The 18,069-nt window shown below is 43.2% G+C and overlaps 4 non-coding genes across 4 annotated transcripts; all 4 read left to right on the forward strand.

The window, feature by feature from the left end:
* Positions 1 to 1,499: 1,499 nt before the first annotated feature.
* LOC130508821 (small nucleolar RNA R71) lies at positions 1,500 to 1,606 on the forward strand. Its single transcript, XR_008943004.1, has one exon. It is a non-coding gene; the product is annotated as a small nucleolar RNA R71 (small nucleolar RNA).
* A 3,701-nt stretch (positions 1,607 to 5,307) lies between these two features.
* LOC130508822 (small nucleolar RNA R71) lies at positions 5,308 to 5,414 on the forward strand. Its single transcript, XR_008943005.1, has one exon. It is a non-coding gene; the product is annotated as a small nucleolar RNA R71 (small nucleolar RNA).
* Positions 5,415 to 9,102: 3,688 nt separating this feature from the next.
* LOC130508824 (small nucleolar RNA R71) lies at positions 9,103 to 9,209 on the forward strand. The gene has a single exon (XR_008943007.1). It is a non-coding gene; the product is annotated as a small nucleolar RNA R71 (small nucleolar RNA).
* Positions 9,210 to 12,898: 3,689 nt separating this feature from the next.
* On the forward strand, positions 12,899 to 13,005 carry LOC130508825 (small nucleolar RNA R71). The gene has a single exon (XR_008943008.1). It is a non-coding gene; the product is annotated as a small nucleolar RNA R71 (small nucleolar RNA).
* The last annotated feature ends 5,064 nt before the right edge of the window (positions 13,006 to 18,069 follow it).

Here is an 18,069-nt window from a genome sequence, read left to right on the forward strand (position 1 = left end):
TCATCACACATGCAAGGTATCAAAGTCATGGTAGGATCTCTCCTGGCCCTTTTTTTCTGGACTTTTACATTCACCTTAGCATTCCCACTGAGTGTATGGGTATCAGTGTGAGGATCTCCATCCTGGACTTCCTTGATCTCACTGTTTTTCTCAAGCTCCTTCCTTGGAACAACCTTCAGCTTTTCTCCACTGAACACTCAGATGCAAGAGGCGTGTAGTTTCTGAAATCTGGTGGGAACAGCCTGCTAGAAGACATTCTTGTTGATGTGGAAGAAGGAGACTCTCTTATTAGGCATATCAACGATTGCTCCCACTATAGCCATAAATGTCCTTCCTAAGATCAAAGGCATCTCTTGATCCTTGTTCATCTCAACAACCTGAAATTCAGTATGGAGAACACAGTCCCCAACTTGGACAGGAAGGTTGCGAATAGTGCCATAAGGAACTGCTCTGGAAGAGTTTGCAAAAGTCAGAGTCACCTGAGAAGGCTCAACATCAGCAATGCCCAACTTGTCTACAATCGCCTTTGAGACAAGATTCACACAAGATCCAGAGTCACAAAGAGCTTCCTCAAATTCTACTCCAGCAATGGAACATGGAAAAGCAAATTTTCCAGGGTCATCAACCTTAGGCAACACCTTCCGGTGTCTAGGTGGAATCGGATAGGAAATCTTAGGAACATAGACTCGCACTGGTGGAATATCAGTAGATCCGTCGGAGCGGGAGCAGTCGCGGGAGCAGTCGCGGCAGCTGTCGCGGAAGCAGTCGCGGGAGCAGTCGCTCTAGAGCTAGCAGACTGCACTGTTCCTAGTTTTGCGCCCATAACAGTCTCAGCGAACAGTTGTTTCGCTTGTTTTTCCTCAGATTTCTCACGTCTCTGCTCGGTTGCATTACAGTGCTCAACCCTAGGATTCATCACACTTTTTCCACGAATGATCTCTTGCTGTCTTTTAACAGTTTCAGCAGTTTGAGCAAGCTGGACATCAATCTTCTTTATGTGGTTGCTCACAGTATCATATTTTGAATTCAGCTCGGTGAACATGCTGTCCATCCTGGTGTTGATGTCTGTGGTAACCTGATTCAGTGCCTTGACCTGAAGTTGCTGGCTCTGGAGCATCTGCTGCATCATAATGTTCAGATTTTTCAGATCATCTGGCGGACTGTTCCCTGCAGTCGGAGAACTCGCGGCTGGAACAGCTTGCTGATTGCTCTGCGGGGTGGTGTTCTGATACCCAGATCCTTGTGCCTGGTTGTTCTGCAGTAGCTGATCGACCTTAGCTGTCAGCTCATCAATTTTCTGGGTGTGTACACTATTGACTTCCTTGGAGCGATTGCTCTCCTGGTTCTCATTGGTTGAGCTAGCTGCCATGTTCTCAATCAGCTTGAGCGCTCCATCAGTGGTCTGAGTCATGAAGTCTCAATTGCTCGAAGAGTTTAGAGCACCTTGGTATTTCCAGTCCACCCCATCATAGAAAATGCCCAGGAGGTAATCATCATCAAATCCATGGTGAGGACATTCTCTCTGGTAGTCACTGAAGCGCTCCCATGAGTTACAAAAAGGCTCATCATGGAGCTGTCTGAATGAGGTGATCTTGTTCCTCAATGTAGATGTTCTCGCCTTAGAGTAGAAATGGTTGAGGAACGCTGATCGGACCTGTTCCCACGAAGTGAGAGAGCCGGTAGGGAGAGAGTTCAACCACCGTGCAGCTTTTCCATCAAGAGAGAATGGGAATAGCATGCACTTGATGTAGTCTGGTGGCACACCATTCACACGAGTGAAACTGCAGACTTTTTCGAAATTCTCAATATGCTCCATTGGAATTTCTGCAGAGAAACCAGAGAACACCTTTCTCTGCACCAGATCAATCAAAGCAGGCTTGATCTCGAAGTCCTGCCTGGTGCAGAGTGGAGGAACAATGGCAGAGCGCGTAGTAGGAATGTTCCGCGGAAGGTTTCTCTCCCCGATTGGAACAGTCTGCGCTGCTTGTTCTTGCCGCGCGAGAGCAGCCTGTTGAGCATGTTGTTCTGCAGCTGCTTGCTGAGCTTGGATGGTCTGCTGCATCTGAAGCATCTGCTGTTGCATCAGTTGCATTGCTGCAGCGAGATCATCTTGATGACCGTGATCACCCATGGTGGTGTCAGTAGGCCTTGGATGTAGTCTGTTCTGATTTTCTAAACCTTGCGATCTCCTGCAACAAAGAGAAAAGAGCAAGTTAGAGGTCTTAGACTAAATAAATAACCGAAAAATAAAGGTAAAAAGATGGTCCCCGGCAACGGCGCCAAATTGATATTCGTGTTCACGCACACCAATTAACCTAATGTGCACACTACCACAATCGAATGGTATGTCGATGTAGCACTTTAGGATCGAATCCACAGAGACCAACAATTACACTTTATTTCTATGGGATCAAAATTAAGCTAAGACAATATGGGGTTTTTGATTTGGTTGTAACGTGCAAAGCAGCAAATAAAATAATGTAAATGTGAATTCAGATTAAAGAGAAGCCAGCCTAGGGTTACTTCATCGGGTGCTAATACTTGTGAGCTAAACAATTATTCAAGTGCTAATAAGAACAGTTTAGAACTCGGATCACTCAAGTAGAACAGTCCACTGTCGTGGCACTGCTCCCTATGCTGATCGATCTCACCGTCTAACTGTCGTTGAGGTGAGAAGCGATCGCAAGCAATAGAGATCAGGTCCGATAGGTTCACAAAACACCCTAATATCTACTTTCGCTGATTAGGGATGCAATGCTCATTCAAAACAAATCTAGCAACCTATTACACGGTTAATGAACAGGTTAAACCTATGATCTAACATTAAGCGGCCAGTTTAATGCAAGCAATAAGAACATTTATGAATGAAGACAATCAATGGATTCACTTATCTATGTTTAGCTCACGAAATCAACACCCTAGAACCCTAGACAAGCTAGCCGACTACTCAGCCATGAACAGAGAAAACACAGAGTTCATAGATGAATAATACTGCATAAATATAACAGAAACAAAGAGAGGGTTCAGGATGATCTTCTCTAAAACGAGAGAGAGAGAGAGAGATCCTTCTCCCTTTACAGTAAGCAAATCCAATAATCTCAAAGTCTCCAATGGTTTCTTGTGTCTAGAATAGCGTCGAATGATGTAGAAAAATAGAAAAAGAAGTTATATCAAAAGCCACAGGCGGCCAGAGAGAGAAAAAGAGGATAATTAGGGCAAATCCCGAGATGTTGTATTTTCCTTATTCGTCGGGAACAACCGCGGGATCACTCCGCCTGCTTGTTCCGCTTGATCGGGAACAGTCATCAGACTGTTCTACGTGAAAATCACCAAACTGCACTGATTTCTACCTCTTTTGCTCCAACAGTTCCATCTCCCATCCAGTGCAACTCCAGACCTGTAATGACTCGTAAAGGACTAGAAAGACTCGATAAAGACTTGAAAACCAATTAGAAAACATATATACAATGATGTATAAAACACCATATATCATATTGCATATGTCATACTGAACTAAATAAAAATTCAGAAAAACTATATGAATCGTGCTTTTATATATGGACCATTAAGTGTGGTATTCAATAATTAATTTATCAAACAACGTAGTTTTTGATAAATTTTATAAAATTCAAAATTTAGAAATACTACATCGTTTGCTTTGATAAGGATTAGGTGATCGCATATCAGTCATTTAGGGTATATATAGGGGTTGATATTGTCAACTAAAAGAGTAAAGAGAGAGCAACTTAAAGAGTCAAATAAAATAGACAAATGACAATCTACTTCATACACAAGTCATAACTGAAAGAACTTCATTCAAGTTTCACTAGAGAATTTGAAATTGTCTTCGGAAGAGTGAATTTGGCTCTTCGCAAAAAGAAACCACAGCTCGTGAAGCTTGGAAATCCTGAGGTGCTTGCATATGAAACTGTGAATAATCTTTCCTGAGTAGATGAGCTGGTTTTCTATGATCGCGAGAATCAGACCGGAGACAAGGTCTTTCAAAATTTCCTTATACTCATCTTTGATAGCAGTCTTCACTGCGTCCAGAAACGTCTGTCTACATGTGTTGTTAATCTTGTCAATCCGCGACTCAACTCCTTCTTCGTGAATGCGTTTAGGAACCTGATATATGGTGTTTTTCACATCATTGTATATATGTTTTCATTTGTTTCAAGTCACTAATTCGTGTCAGTTTAGTCCTTTTGACCTTTTACAGGTCTGGAGTTAGTAGAAGGAAGAAGAGAAGGTGCCTTCTTGACTGAGTTTGCAAAAGTCAGAGTCACCTGAGAAGGCTCAACATCAGCAATGCCCAACTTGTCTACAATCGCCTTTGAGACAAGATTCACACAAGATCCAGAGTCACAAAGAGCTTCCTCAAATTCTACTCCAGCAAAGGAACATGGAAAAGCAAATTTTCCAGGGTCATCAACCTTAGGCAACACCTTCCGGTGTCTAGGTGGAATCGGATAGGGAATCTTAGGAACATAGACTCGCACTGGTGGAATATCAGTAGATCCGTCGGGAGCGGGAGCAGTCGCGGGAGCAGTCGCGGCAGCAGTCGCGGGAGCAGTCGCGGGAGCAGTCGCTCTAGAGCTAGCAGACTGCACTGTTCCTAATTTTGCGCCCATAAAAGTCTCAGCGAACAGTTGTTTCGCTTGTTTTTCCTCAGATTTCTCACGTCTCTGCTCGGTTGCATTACAGTGCTCAACCCTAGGATTCATCACACTTTTTCCACGAATGATCTCTTGCTGTCTTTTAACAGTTTCAGCAGTTTGAGCAAGCTGGACATCAATCTTCTTTATGTGGTTGCTCACAGTATCATATTTTGAATTCAGCTCGGTGAACATGCTGTCCATCCTGGTGTTGATGTCTGTGGTAACCTGATTCAGTGCCTTGACCTGAAGTTGCTGGCTCTGGAGCATCTGCTGCATCATAATGTTCAGATTTTTCAGATCATCTGGCGGACTGTTCCCTGCAGTCGGAGAACTCGCGGCTGGAACAGCTTGCTGATTGCTCTGCGGGGTGGTGTTCTGATACCCAGATCCTTGTGCCTGGTTGTTCTGCAGTAGCTGATCGACCTTAGCTGTCAGCTCATCAATTTTCTGGGTGTGTACACTATTGACTTCCTTGGAGCGATCGCTCTCCTGGTTCTCATTGGTTGAGCTAGCTGCCATGTTCTCAATCAGCTTGAGCGCTCCATCAGTGGTCTGAGTCATGAAGTCTCAATTGCTCGAAGAGTTTAGAGCACCTTGGTATTTCCAGTCCACCCCATCATAGAAAATGCCCAGGAGGTAATCATCATCAAATCCATGGTGAGGACATTCTCTCTGGTAGTCACTGAAGCGCTCCCATGAGTTACAAAAAGGCTCATCATGGAGCTGTCTGAATGAGGTGATCTTGTTCCTCAATGTAGATGTTCTCGCCTTAGAGTAGAAATGGTTGAGGAACGCTGATCGGACCTGTTCCCACGAAGTGAGAGAGCCGGTAGGGAGAGAGTTCAACCACCGTGCAGCTTTTCCATCAAGAGAGAATGGGAATAGCATGCACTTGATGTAGTCTGGTGGCACACCATTCACACGAGTGAAACTGCAGACTTTTTCGAAATTCTCAATATGCTCCATTGGAATTTCTGCAGAGAAACCAGAGAACACCTTTCTCTGCACCAGATCAATCAAAGCAGGCTTGATCTCGAAGTCCTGCCTGGTGCAGAGTGGAGGAACAATGGCAGAGCGCGTAGTAGGAATGTTCCGCGGAAGGTTTCTCTCCCCGATTGGAACAGTCTGCGCTGCTTGTTCTTGCCGCGCGAGAGCAGCCTGTTGAGCATGTTGTTCTGCAGCTGCTTGCTGAGCTTGGATGGTCTGCTGCATCTGAAGCATCTGCTGTTGCATCAGTTGCATTGCTGCAGCGAGATCATCTTGATGACCGTGATCACCCATGGTGGTGTCAGTAGGCCTTGGATGTAGTCTGTTCTGATTTTCTAAACCTTGCGATCTCCTGCAACAAAGAGAAAAGAGCAAGTTAGAGGTCTTAGACTAAATAAATAACCGAAAAATAAAGGTAAAAAGATGGTCCCCGGCAACGGCGCCAAATTGATATTCGTGTTCACGCACACCAATTAACCTAATGTGCACACTACCACAATCGAATGGTATGTCGATGTAGCACTTTAGGATCGAATCCACAGAGACCAACAATTACACTTTATTTCTATGGGATCAAAATTAAGCTAAGACAATATGGGGTTTTTGATTTGGTTGTAACGTGCAAAGCAGCAAATAAAATAATGTAAATGTGAATTCAGATTAAAGAGAAGCCAGCCTAGGGTTACTTCATCGGGTGCTAATACTTGTGAGCTAAACAATTATTCAAGTGCTAATAAGAACAGTTTAGAACTCGGATCACTCAAGTAGAACAGTCCACTGTCGTGGCACTGCTCCCTATGCTGATCGATCTCACCGTCTAACTGTCGTTGAGGTGAGAAGCGATCGCAAGCAATAGAGATCAGGTCCGATAGGTTCACAAAACACCCTAATATCTACTTTCGCTGATTAGGGATGCAATGCTCATTCAAAACAAATCTAGCAACCTATTACACGGTTAATGAACAGGTTAAACCTATGATCTAACATTAAGCGGCCAGTTTAATGCAAGCAATAAGAACAGTTATGAATGAAGACAATCAATGGATTCACTTATCTATGTTTAGCTCACGAAATCAACACCCTAGAACCCTAGACAAGCTAGCCGACTACTCAGCCATGAACAAAGAAAACACAGAGTTCATAGATGAATAATACTGCATAAATATAACAGAAACAAAGAGAGGGTTCAGGATGATCTTCTCTAAAACGAGAGAGAGAGAGAGATCCTTCTCCCTTTACAGTAAGCAAATCCAATAATCTCAAAGTCTCCAATGGTTTCTTGTGTCTAGAATAGCGTCGAATGATGTAGAAAAATAGAAAAAGAAGTTATATCAAAAGCCACAGGCGGCCAGAGAGAGAAAAAGAGGATAATTAGGGCAAATCCCGAGATGTTGTATTTTCCTTATTCGTCGGGAACAACCGCGGGATCACTCCGCCTGCTTGTTCCGCTTGATCGGGAACAGTCATCAGACTGTTCTACGTGAAAATCACCAAACTGCACTGATTTCTACCTCTTTTGCTCCAACAGGTCCATCTCCCATCCAGTGCAACTCCAGACCTGTAATGACTCGAAAAGGACTAGAAAGACTCGATAAAGACTTGAAAACCAATTAGAAAACATATATACAATGATGTATAAAACACCATATATCATATTGCATATGTCATACTGAACTAAATAAAAATTCAGAAAAACTATATGAATCGTGCTTTTATATATGGACCATTAAGTGTGGTATTCAATAATTAATTTATCAAACAACGTAGTTTTTGATAAATTTTATAAAATTCAAAATTTAGAAATACTACATCGTTTGCTTTGATAAGGATTAGGTGATCGCATATCAGTCATTTAGGGTATATATAGGGGTTGATATTGTCAACTAAAAGAGTAAAGAGAGAGCAACTTAAAGAGTCAAATAAAATAGACAAATGACAATCTACTTCATACACAAGTCATAACTGAAAGAACTTCATTCAAGTTTCACTAGAGAATTTGAAATTGTCTTCGGAAGAGTGAATTTGGCTCTTCGCAAAAAGAAACCACAGCTCGTGAAGCTTGGAAATCCTGAGGTGCTTGCATATGAAGCTGTGAATAATCTTTCCTGAGTAGATGAGCTGGTTTTCTATGATCGCCAGAATCAGACCGGAGACAAGGTCTTTCAAAATTTCCTTATACTCATCTTTGAGAGCAGTCTTCACTGCGTCCAGAAACGTCTGTCTACATGTGTTGTTAATCTTGTCAATCCGCGACTCAACTCCTTCTTCGTGAATGCGTTTAGGAACCTGATATATGGTGTTTTTCACATCATTGTATATATGTTTTCATTTGTTTCAAGTCACTAATTCGTGTCAGTTTAGTCCTTTTTGACCTTTTACAGGTCTGGAGTTAGTAGAAGGAAGAAGAGAAGGTGCCTTCTTGACTGAGTTTGCAAAAGTCAGAGTCACCTGAGAAGGCTCAACATCAGCAATGCCCAACTTGTCTACAATCGCCTTTGAGACAAGATTCACACAAGATCCAGAGTCACAAAGAGCTTCCTCAAATTCTACTCCAGCAATGGAACATGGAAAAGCAAATTTTCCAGGGTCATCAACCTTAGGCAACACCTTCCGGTGTCTAGGTGGAATCGGATAGGGAATCTTAGGAACATAGACTCGCACTGGTGGAATATCAGTAGATCCGTCGGGAGCGGGAGCAGTCGCGGCAGCAGTCGCGGGAGCAGTCGCGGGAGCAGTCGCTCTAGAGCTAGCAGACTGCACTGTTCCTAGTTTTGCGCCCATAACAGTCTCAGCGAACAGTTGTTTCGCTTGTTTTTCCTCAGATTTCTCACGTCTCTGCTCGGTTGCATTACAGTGCTCAACCCTAGGATTCATCACACTTTTTCCACGAATGATCTCTTGCTGTCTTTTAACAGTTTCAGCAGTTTGAGCAAGCTGGACATCAATCTTCTTTATGTGGTTGCTCACAGTATCATATTTTGAATTCAGCTCGGTGAACATGCTGTCCATCCTGGTGTTGATGTCTGTGGTAACCTGATTCAGTGCCTTGACCTGAAGTTGCTGGCTCTGGAGCATCTGCTGCATCATAATGTTCAGATTTTTCAGATCATCTGGCGGACTGTTCCCTGCAGTCGGAGAACTCGCGGCTGGAACAGCTTGCTGATTGCTCTGCGGGGTGGTGTTCTGATACCCAGATCCTTGTGCCTGGTTGTTCTGCAGTAGCTGATCGACCTTAGCTGTCAGCTCATCAATTTTCTGGGTGTGTACACTATTGACTTCCTTGGAGCGATCGCTCTCCTGGTTCTCATTGGTTGAGCTAGCTGCCATGTTCTCAATCAGCTTGAGCGCTCCATCAGTGGTCTGAGTCATGAAGTCTCAATTGCTCGAAGAGTTTAGAGCACCTTGGTATTTCCAGTCCACCCCATCATAGAAAATGCCCAGGAGGTAATCATCATCAAATCCATGGTGAGGACATTCTCTCTGGTAGTCACTGAAGCGCTCCCATGAGTTACAAAAAGGCTCATCATGGAGCTGTCTGAATGAGGTGATCTTGTTCCTCAATGTAGATGTTCTCGCCTTAGAGTAGAAATGGTTGAGGAACGCTGATCGGACCTGTTCCCACGAAGTGAGAGAGCCGGTAGGGAGAGAGTTCAACCACCGTGCAGCTTTTCCATCAAGAGAGAATGGGAATAGCATGCACTTGATGTAGTCTGGTGGCACACCATTCACACGAGTGAAACTGCAGACTTTTTCGAAATTCTCAATATGCTCCATTGGAATTTCTGCAGAGAAACCAGAGAACACCTTTCTCTGCACCAGATCAATCAAAGCAGGCTTGATCTCGAAGTCCTGCCTGGTGCAGAGTGGAGGAACAATGGCAGAGCGCGTAGTAGGAATGTTCCGCGGAAGGTTTCTCTCCCCGATTGGAACAGTCTGCGCTGCTTGTTCTTGCCGCGCGAGAGCAGCCTGTTGAGCATGTTGTTCTGCAGCTGCTTGCTGAGCTTGGATGGTCTGCTGCATCTGAAGCATCTGCTGTTGCATCAGTTGCATTGCTGCAGCGAGATCATCTTGATGACCGTGATCACCCATGGTGGTGTCAGTAGGCCTTGGATGTAGTCTGTTCTGATTTTCTAAACCTTGCGATCTCCTGCAACAAAGAGAAAAGAGCAAGTTAAAGGTCTTAGACTAAATAAATAACCGAAAAATAAAGGTAAAAAGATGGTCCCCGGCAACGGCGCCAAATTGATATTCGTGTTCACGCACACCAATTAACCTAATGTGCACACTACCACAATCGAATGGTATGTCGATGTAGCACTTTAGGATCGAATCCACAGAGACCAACGATTACACTTTATTTCTATGGGATCAAAATTAAGCTAAGACAATATGGGGTTTTTGATTTGGTTGTAACGTGCAAAGCAGCAAATAAAATAATGTAAATGTGAATTCAGATTAAAGAGAAGCCAGCCTAGGGTTACTTCATCGGGTGCTAATACTTGTGAGCTAAACAATTATTCAAGTGCTAATAAGAACAGTCTAGAACTCGGATCACTCAAGTAGAACAGTCCACTGTCGTGGCACTGCTCCCTATGCTGATCGATCTCACCGTCTAACTGTCGTTGAGGTGAGAAGCGATCGCAAGCAATAGAGATCAGGTCCGATAGGTTCACAAAACACCCTAATATCTACTTTCGCTGATTAGGGATGCAATGCTCATTCAAAACAAATCTAGCAACCTATTACACGGTTAATGAACAGGTTAAACCTATGATCTAACATTAAGCGGCCAGTTTAATGCAAGCAATAAGAACAGTTATGAATGAAGACAATCAATGGATTCACTTATCTATGTTTAGCTCACGAAATCAACACCCTAGAACCCTAGACAAGCTAGCCGACTACTCAGCCATGAACAGAGAAAACACAGAGTTCATAGATGAATAATACTGCATAAATATAACAGAAACAAAGAGAGGGTTCAGGATGATCTTCTCTAAAACGAGAGAGAGAGAGAGGGATCCTTCTCCCTTTACAGTAAGCAAATCCAATAATCTCAAAGTCTCCAATGGTTTCTTGTGTCTAGAATAGCGTCGAATGATGTAGAAAAATAGAAAAAGAAGTTATATCAAAAGCCACAGGCGGCCAGAGAGAGAAAAATAGGATAATTAAGGCAAATCCCGAGATGTTGTATTTTCCTTATTCGTCGGGAACAACCGCGGGATCACTCTGCCTGCTTGTTCCGCTTGATCGGGAACAGTCATCAGACTGTTCTACGTGAAAATCACCAAACTGCACTGATTTCTACCTCTTTTGCTCCAACAGGTCCATCTCCCATCCAGTGCAACTCCAGACCTGTAATGACTCGAAAAGGACTAGAAAGACTCGATAAATACTTGAAAACCAATTAGAAAATATATATACAATGATGTATAAAACACCATATATCATATTGCATATGTCATACTGAACTAAATAAAAATTCAGAAAAACTATATGAATCGTGCTTTTATATATGGACCATTAAGTGTGGTATTCAATAATTAATTTATCAAACAACGTAGTTTTTGATAAATTTTATAAAATTCAAAATTTAGAAATACTACATCGTTTGCTTTGATAAGGATTAGGTGATCGGATATCAGTCATTTAGGGTATATATAGGGGTTGATATTGTCAACTAAAAGAGTAAAGAGAGAGCAACTTAAAGAGTCAAATAAAATAGACAAATGACAATCTACTTCATACACAAGTCATAACTGAAAGAACTTCATTCAAGTTTCACTAGAGAATTTGAAATTGTCTTCGGAAGAGTGAATTTGGCTCTTCGCAAAAAGAAACCACAGCTCGTGAAGCTTGGAAATCCTGAGGTGCTTGCATATGAAGCTGTGAATAATCTTTCCTGAGTAGATGAGCTGGTTTTCTATGATCGCCAGAATCAGACCGGAGACAAAGTCTTTCAAAATTTCCTTATACTCATCTTTGATAGCAGTCTTCACTGCGTCCAGAAACGTCTGTCTACATGTGTTGTTAATCTTGTCAATCCGCGACTCAACTCCTTCTTCGTGAATGCGTTTAGGAACCTGATATATGGTGTTTTTCACATCATTGTATATATGTTTTCATTTGTTTCAAGTCACTAATTCGTGTCAGTTTAGTCTTTTTGACCTTTTACAGGTCTGGAGTTAGTAGAAGGAAGAAGAGAAGGTGCCTTCTTGACTGAGTTTGCAAAAGTCAGAGTCACCTGAGAAGGCTCAACATCAGCAATGCCCAACTTGTCTACAATCGCCTTTGAGACAAGATTCACACAAGATCCAGAGTCACAAAGAGCTTCCTCAAATTCTACTCCAGCAATGGAACATGGAAAAGCAAATTTTCCAGGGTCATCAACCTTAGGCAACACCTTCCGGTGTCTAGGTGGAATCGGATAGGGAATCTTAGGAACATAGACTCGCACTGGTGGAATATCAGTAGATCCGTCGGGAGCGGGAGCAGTCGCGGCAGCAGTCGCGGGAGCAGTCGCGGGAGCAGTCGCTCTAGAGCTAGCAGACTGCACTGTTCCTAGTTTTGCGCCCATAACAGTCTCAGCGAACAGTTGTTTCGCTTGTTTTTCCTCAGATTTCTCACGTCTCTGCTCGGTTGCATTACAGTGCTCAACCCTAGGATTCATCACACTTTTTCCACGAATGATCTCTTGCTGTCTTTTAACAGTTTCAGCAGTTTGAGCAAGCTGGACATCAATCTTCTTTATGTGGTTGCTCACAGTATCATATTTTGAATTCAGCTCGGTGAACATGCTGTCCATCCTGGTGTTGATGTCTGTGGTAACCTGATTCAGTGCCTTGACCTGAAGTTGCTGGCTCTGGAGCATCTGCTGCATCATAATGTTCAGATTTTTCAGATCATCTGGCGGACTGTTCCCTGCAGTCGGAGAACTCGCGGCTGGAACAGCTTGCTGATTGCTCTGCGGGGTGGTGTTCTGATACCCAGATCCTTGTGCCTGGTTGTTCTGCAGTAGGTGATCGACCTTAGCTGTCAGCTCATCAATTTTCTGGGTGTGTACATTATTGACTTCCTTGGAGCGATCGCTCTCCTGGTTCTCATTGGTTGAGCTAGCTGCCATGTTCTCAATCAGCTTGAGCGCTCCATCAGTGGTCTGAGTCATGAAGTCTCAATTGCTCGAAGAGTTTAGAGCACCTTGGTATTTCCAGTCCACCCCATCATAGAAAATGCCCAGGAAGTAATCATCATCAAATCCATGGTGAGGACATTCTCTCTGGTAGTCACTGAAGCGCTCCCATGAGTTACAAAAAGGCTCATCATGGAGCTGTCTGAATGAGGTGATCTTGTTCCTCAATGTAGATGTTCTCGCCTTAGAGTAGAAATGGTTGAGGAACGCTGATCGGACCTGTTCCCACGAAGTGAGAGAGCCGGTAGGGAGAGAGTTCAACCACCGTGCAGCTTTTCCATCAAGAGAGAATGGGAATAGCATGCACTTGATGTAGTCTGGTGGCACACCATTCACACGAGTGAAACTGCAGACTTTTTCGAAATTCTCAATATGCTCCATTGGAATTTCTGCAGAGAAACCAGAGAACACCTTTCTCTGCACCAGATCAATCAAAGCAGGCTTGATCTCGAAGTCCTGCCTGGTGCAGAGTGGAGGAACAATGGCAGAGCGCGTAGTAGGAATGTTCCGCGGAAGGTTTCTCTCCCCGATTGGAACAGTCTGCGCTGCTTGTTCTTGCCGCGCGAGAGCAGCCTGTTGAGCATGTTGTTCTGCAGCTGCTTGCTGAGCTTGGATGGTCTGCTGCATCTGAAGCATCTGCTGTTGCATCAGTTGCATTGCTGCAGCGAGATCATCTTGATGACCGTGATCACCCATGGTGGTGTCAGTAGGCCTTGGATGTAGTCTGTTCTGATTTTCTAAACCTTGCGATCTCCTGCAACAAAGAGAAAAGAGCAAGTTAGAGGTCTTAGACTAAATAAATAACCGAAAAATAAAGGTAAAAAGATGGTCCCCGGCAACGGCGCCAAATTGATATTCGTGTTCACGCACACCAATTAACCTAATGTGCACACTACCACAATCGAATGGTATGTCGATGTAGCACTTTAGGATCGAATCCACAGAGACCAACGATTACACTTTATTTCTATGGGATCAAAATTAAGCTAAGACAATATGGGGTTTTTGATTTGGTTGTAACGTGCAAAGCAGCAAATAAAATAATGTAAATGTGAATTCAGATTAAAGAGAAGCCAGCCTAGGGTTACTTCATCGGGTGCTAATACTTGTGAGCTAAACAATTATTCAAGTGCTAATAAGAACAGTCTAGAACTCGGATCACTCAAGTAGAACAGTCCACTGTCGTGGCACTGCTCCCTATGCTGATCGATCTCACCGTCTAACTGTCGTTGAGGTGAGAAGCGATCGCAAGCAATAGAGATCAGGTCCGATAGGTTCACAAACACCCTAATATCTACTTTCGCTGATTAGGGATGCAATGCTCATTCAAAACAAATCTAGCAACCTATTACACGGTTAATGAACAGGTTAAACCTATGATCTAACATTAAGCGGCCAGTTTAATGCAAGCAATAAGAACAGTTATGAATGAAGACAATCAATGGATTCACTTATCTATGTTTAGCTCACGAAATCAACACCCTAGAACCCTAGACAAGCTAGCCGACTACTCAGCCATGAACAAAGAAAACACAGAGTTCATAGATGAATAATATTGCATAAATATAACAGAAACAAAGAGAGGGTTCAGGATGATCTTCTCTAAAACGAGAGAGAGAGAGAGAGAGAGATCCTTCTCCCTTTACAGTAAGCAAATCCAATAATCTCAAAGTCTCCAATGGTTTCTTGTGTCTAGAATAGCGTCGAATGATGTAGAAAAATAGAAAAAGAAGTTATATCAAAAGCCACAGGCGGCCAGAGAGAGAAAAAGAGGATAATTAGGGCAAATCCCGAGATGTTGTATTTTCCTTATTCGTCGGGAACAACCGCGGGATCACTCCGCCTGCTTGTTCCGCTTGATCGGGAACAGTCATCAGACTGTTCTACGTGAAAATCACCAAACTGCACTGATTTCTACCTCTTTTGCTCCAACAGGTCCATCTCCCATCCAGTGCAACTCCAGACCTGTAATGACTCGTAAAGGACTAGAAAGACTCGATAAAGACTTGAAAACCAATTAGAAAACATATATACAATGATGTATAAAACACCATATATCATATTGCATATGTCATACTGAACTAAATAAAAATTCAGAAAACTATATGAATCGTGCTTTTATATATGGACCATTAAGTGTGGTATTCAATAATTAATTTATCAAACAACGTAGTTTTTGATAAATTTTATAAAATTCAAAATTTAGAAATACTACATCGTTTGCTTTGATAAGGATTAGGTGATCGCATATCAGTCATTTAGGGTATATATAGGGGTTGATATTGTCAACTAAAAGAGTAAAGAGAGAGCAACTTAAAGAGTCAAATAAAATAGACAAATGACAATCTACTTCATACACAAGTCATAACTGAAAGAACTTCATTCAAGTTTCACTAGAGAATTTGAAATTGTCTTCGGAAGAGTGAATTTGGCTCTTCGCAAAAAGAAACCACAGCTCGTGAAGCTTGGAAATCTTGAGGTGCTTGCATATGAAGCTGTGAATAATCTTTCCTGAGTAGATGAGCTGGTTTTCTATGATCGCCATAATCAGACCGGAGACAAGGTCTTTCAAAATTTCCTTATACTCATCTTTGAGAGCAGTCTTCACTGCGTCCAGAAACGTCTGTCTACATGTGTTGTTAATCTTGTCAATCCGCGACTCAACTCCTTCTTCGTGAATGCGTTTAGGAACCTGATATATGGTGTTTTTCACATCATTGTATATATGTTTTCATTTGTTTCAAGTCACTAATTCGTGTCAGTTTAGTCCTTTTTGACCTTTTACAGGTCTGGAGTTAGTAGAAGGAAGAAGAGAAGGTGCCTGATGAAAAAAAGTCCTTTTGGAGCATTCCTGCGGAGAACACTCAAGAGAACATTCCCGAGACTGTTCTCTCGCAAGCGGAACAAGCAGACGGAGTGATCCGGAGATTGTTCCAGACGAATATGAAAACTCCTATTTCGGGAATTAAAGCCATGTTGCCCTAATCTCTTTTCTTCTGATTGGCGCCTCCATATAAAAACTCCATCTATCTATTTTCTATTTTTTCTTACGTTAATTTTTACAAGAGAACACTGAGATTTGCGATCTGCAACTTGTAAGGGAGAAGAAACCCATCCTCTCATAGAGAAGATCATCTGAACCCTTTTGTTTCATACTCTGTTCTTATGCAATTTTATTCAGGATTTATGTCTTTGTCTATTTGCATCATGATCGAGTAGTAGCCTTGCTCGCCTAGGGTTTTTAGGGTGTTGAGACATGAGCTAAACATAGATAAGCGATCCATAACTGTTCTTCATTCATACTGCTCTTACTGCTTTCAATAAACTGATCACTTGATGTTAGATCACTAGTTCATCACCTAGTTAACCGCTTAGGATGATAACTTGACATGTATTGAATGAGCTTAGTATCCCTAATCAGCGAAAGTAGATATTAGGGTGGTAAGTGAACTGATCGGACCTGTTCTCTAAAGCTTGCAATCAATCCTCATCCCAACGACAGTTAGGTGGTGAGATCGATCTGCAAAGCGATCACTGCCACGACAGTGGAGTGTTCCAGCTGAGTGATCCGAGTTCTAGAAAGCACTTCATCGCGCTTGAATAATTGTTTGGCTCCAATTCAACACCCAATGAAATGCCCTAGGCTAGCTCTTGTTTAATTGAATCAATCTCGTGTTTATTTTGCTTGTTTACTATCGCCTATTTCAACCAAATTATATTTTCTTCTTAGCTTGATTCTGGAACTTATAGAACTAGAGTGTAGACTGGTCCTCTGGATTTGAATCTCAAGTACTACAATTGCAACTGTTAACTTGGCAGTAGCAAGGATTCATTTTTAGTGTATCAAGTTTTGGCGCCGTTGCCGGGGATGATCCAGGTGCATGACCAGTAGACATACTCGGAGCAACGCACAAGGACCATTGCATCAGCTTACTGACGAGGAACTAGCGAGATTGGAACGACAGAACCGTCAACAGCCGAGATCAACGAACACCAACATGGGTGATCATCCAGATGATCTCACTGCTGCACTTGCACTCATGCAACAGCAGATGCAGCAGATGCAGCAGACGATCCAAGCACAGCAAGCTGCTGCCGAGCAAGCTGCTCTGGATGCTGCGAACCAGCAGAAACAACAGGAGGAAGTGGTCCAGATCGGGCAGAGAAACTTGCTGCGTAATCTGCCTGCTATGCGATCTGCCATAACCCCTCCACCGTGCACTAGGCAAGACTTCGAGATCAAGCCAGCCTTGATAAATTTAGTGCAAAGGAAGATCTTCAATGGACTTCCTGCTGAGATACCGATGGACCACATCGAGCACTTTGAGAAGATGTGTGGTTTCACTAAAGCGAATGGAGTACCAGCCGATTACATCAAGTGTACTCTGTTCCCTTTCTCTCTTGATGGGAAAGCTGCTCGCTGGCTTGATTCACTACCCACAGGATCACTCACCACTTGGTAACAAGTCCGAGAGGCCTTCTTAAGCCACTTCTACACGAAATCGAAGACGGCAGCTCTGAGACAGAAGATCGTGACCTTCAAACAGCTGGTGGACGAGCCGTTCTGCGATGCTTGGGAGCGATTCAATGTCTACCGCAGAGAGTGCCCGCATCACGGTTTTGAGGAAGACTATCTGCTGGGAGTGTTCTACGATGGAGTAGGCTGGGAGTACAGGAACGCTTTGAACTTAGCCAGTAAGGGAGATTTCATGACTCAGTCCACTCAAAGTGCATTCGAGTTGATTGAGAACATGGCCTCAAGCTCAGCTGACAATAACCGCGAGACTGATCGCACTCAGAAGGTGAAGAGCATCGACAACAGCAAGATTGATTAGCTCTCTGCCAAGGTCGATCAGCTGATTAAGAGTAACCAGAACCAGGTTTTCATCATGGAAGAATCTCCTCAGGATAAAGCTACCGCGGAAGGCACATCAGAGGCAGGCCAGTCGGCTGAGGATCAGCATGAAGTGAGTTATGTGAATGGGCAAGGATGGCAGTTCAAGAACTATCACCCGAACCCAAACGTGAGGAACAATCCCCACCCGTTCAACGCCCCTAAACCAGACGATAAAGCTCAAGGAAACCAGGGTCAGAACAGTGGATACCAAGGGCCTTATGGCAATTAGGGAAGAACCTTTGTCCTCAACCCAGCTCAAAATGCCCAATTCCACAGCCAGAAACAGCCGGTTAATCAGCAAGCTGCACAACCGACTCAGACTACTCCGCATGATGACA

Source organism: Raphanus sativus, chromosome 2 (assembly GCF_000801105.2).
Source record: "Raphanus sativus cultivar WK10039 chromosome 2, ASM80110v3, whole genome shotgun sequence".
Taxonomy (NCBI): Eukaryota; Viridiplantae; Streptophyta; class Magnoliopsida; order Brassicales; family Brassicaceae; genus Raphanus; species Raphanus sativus.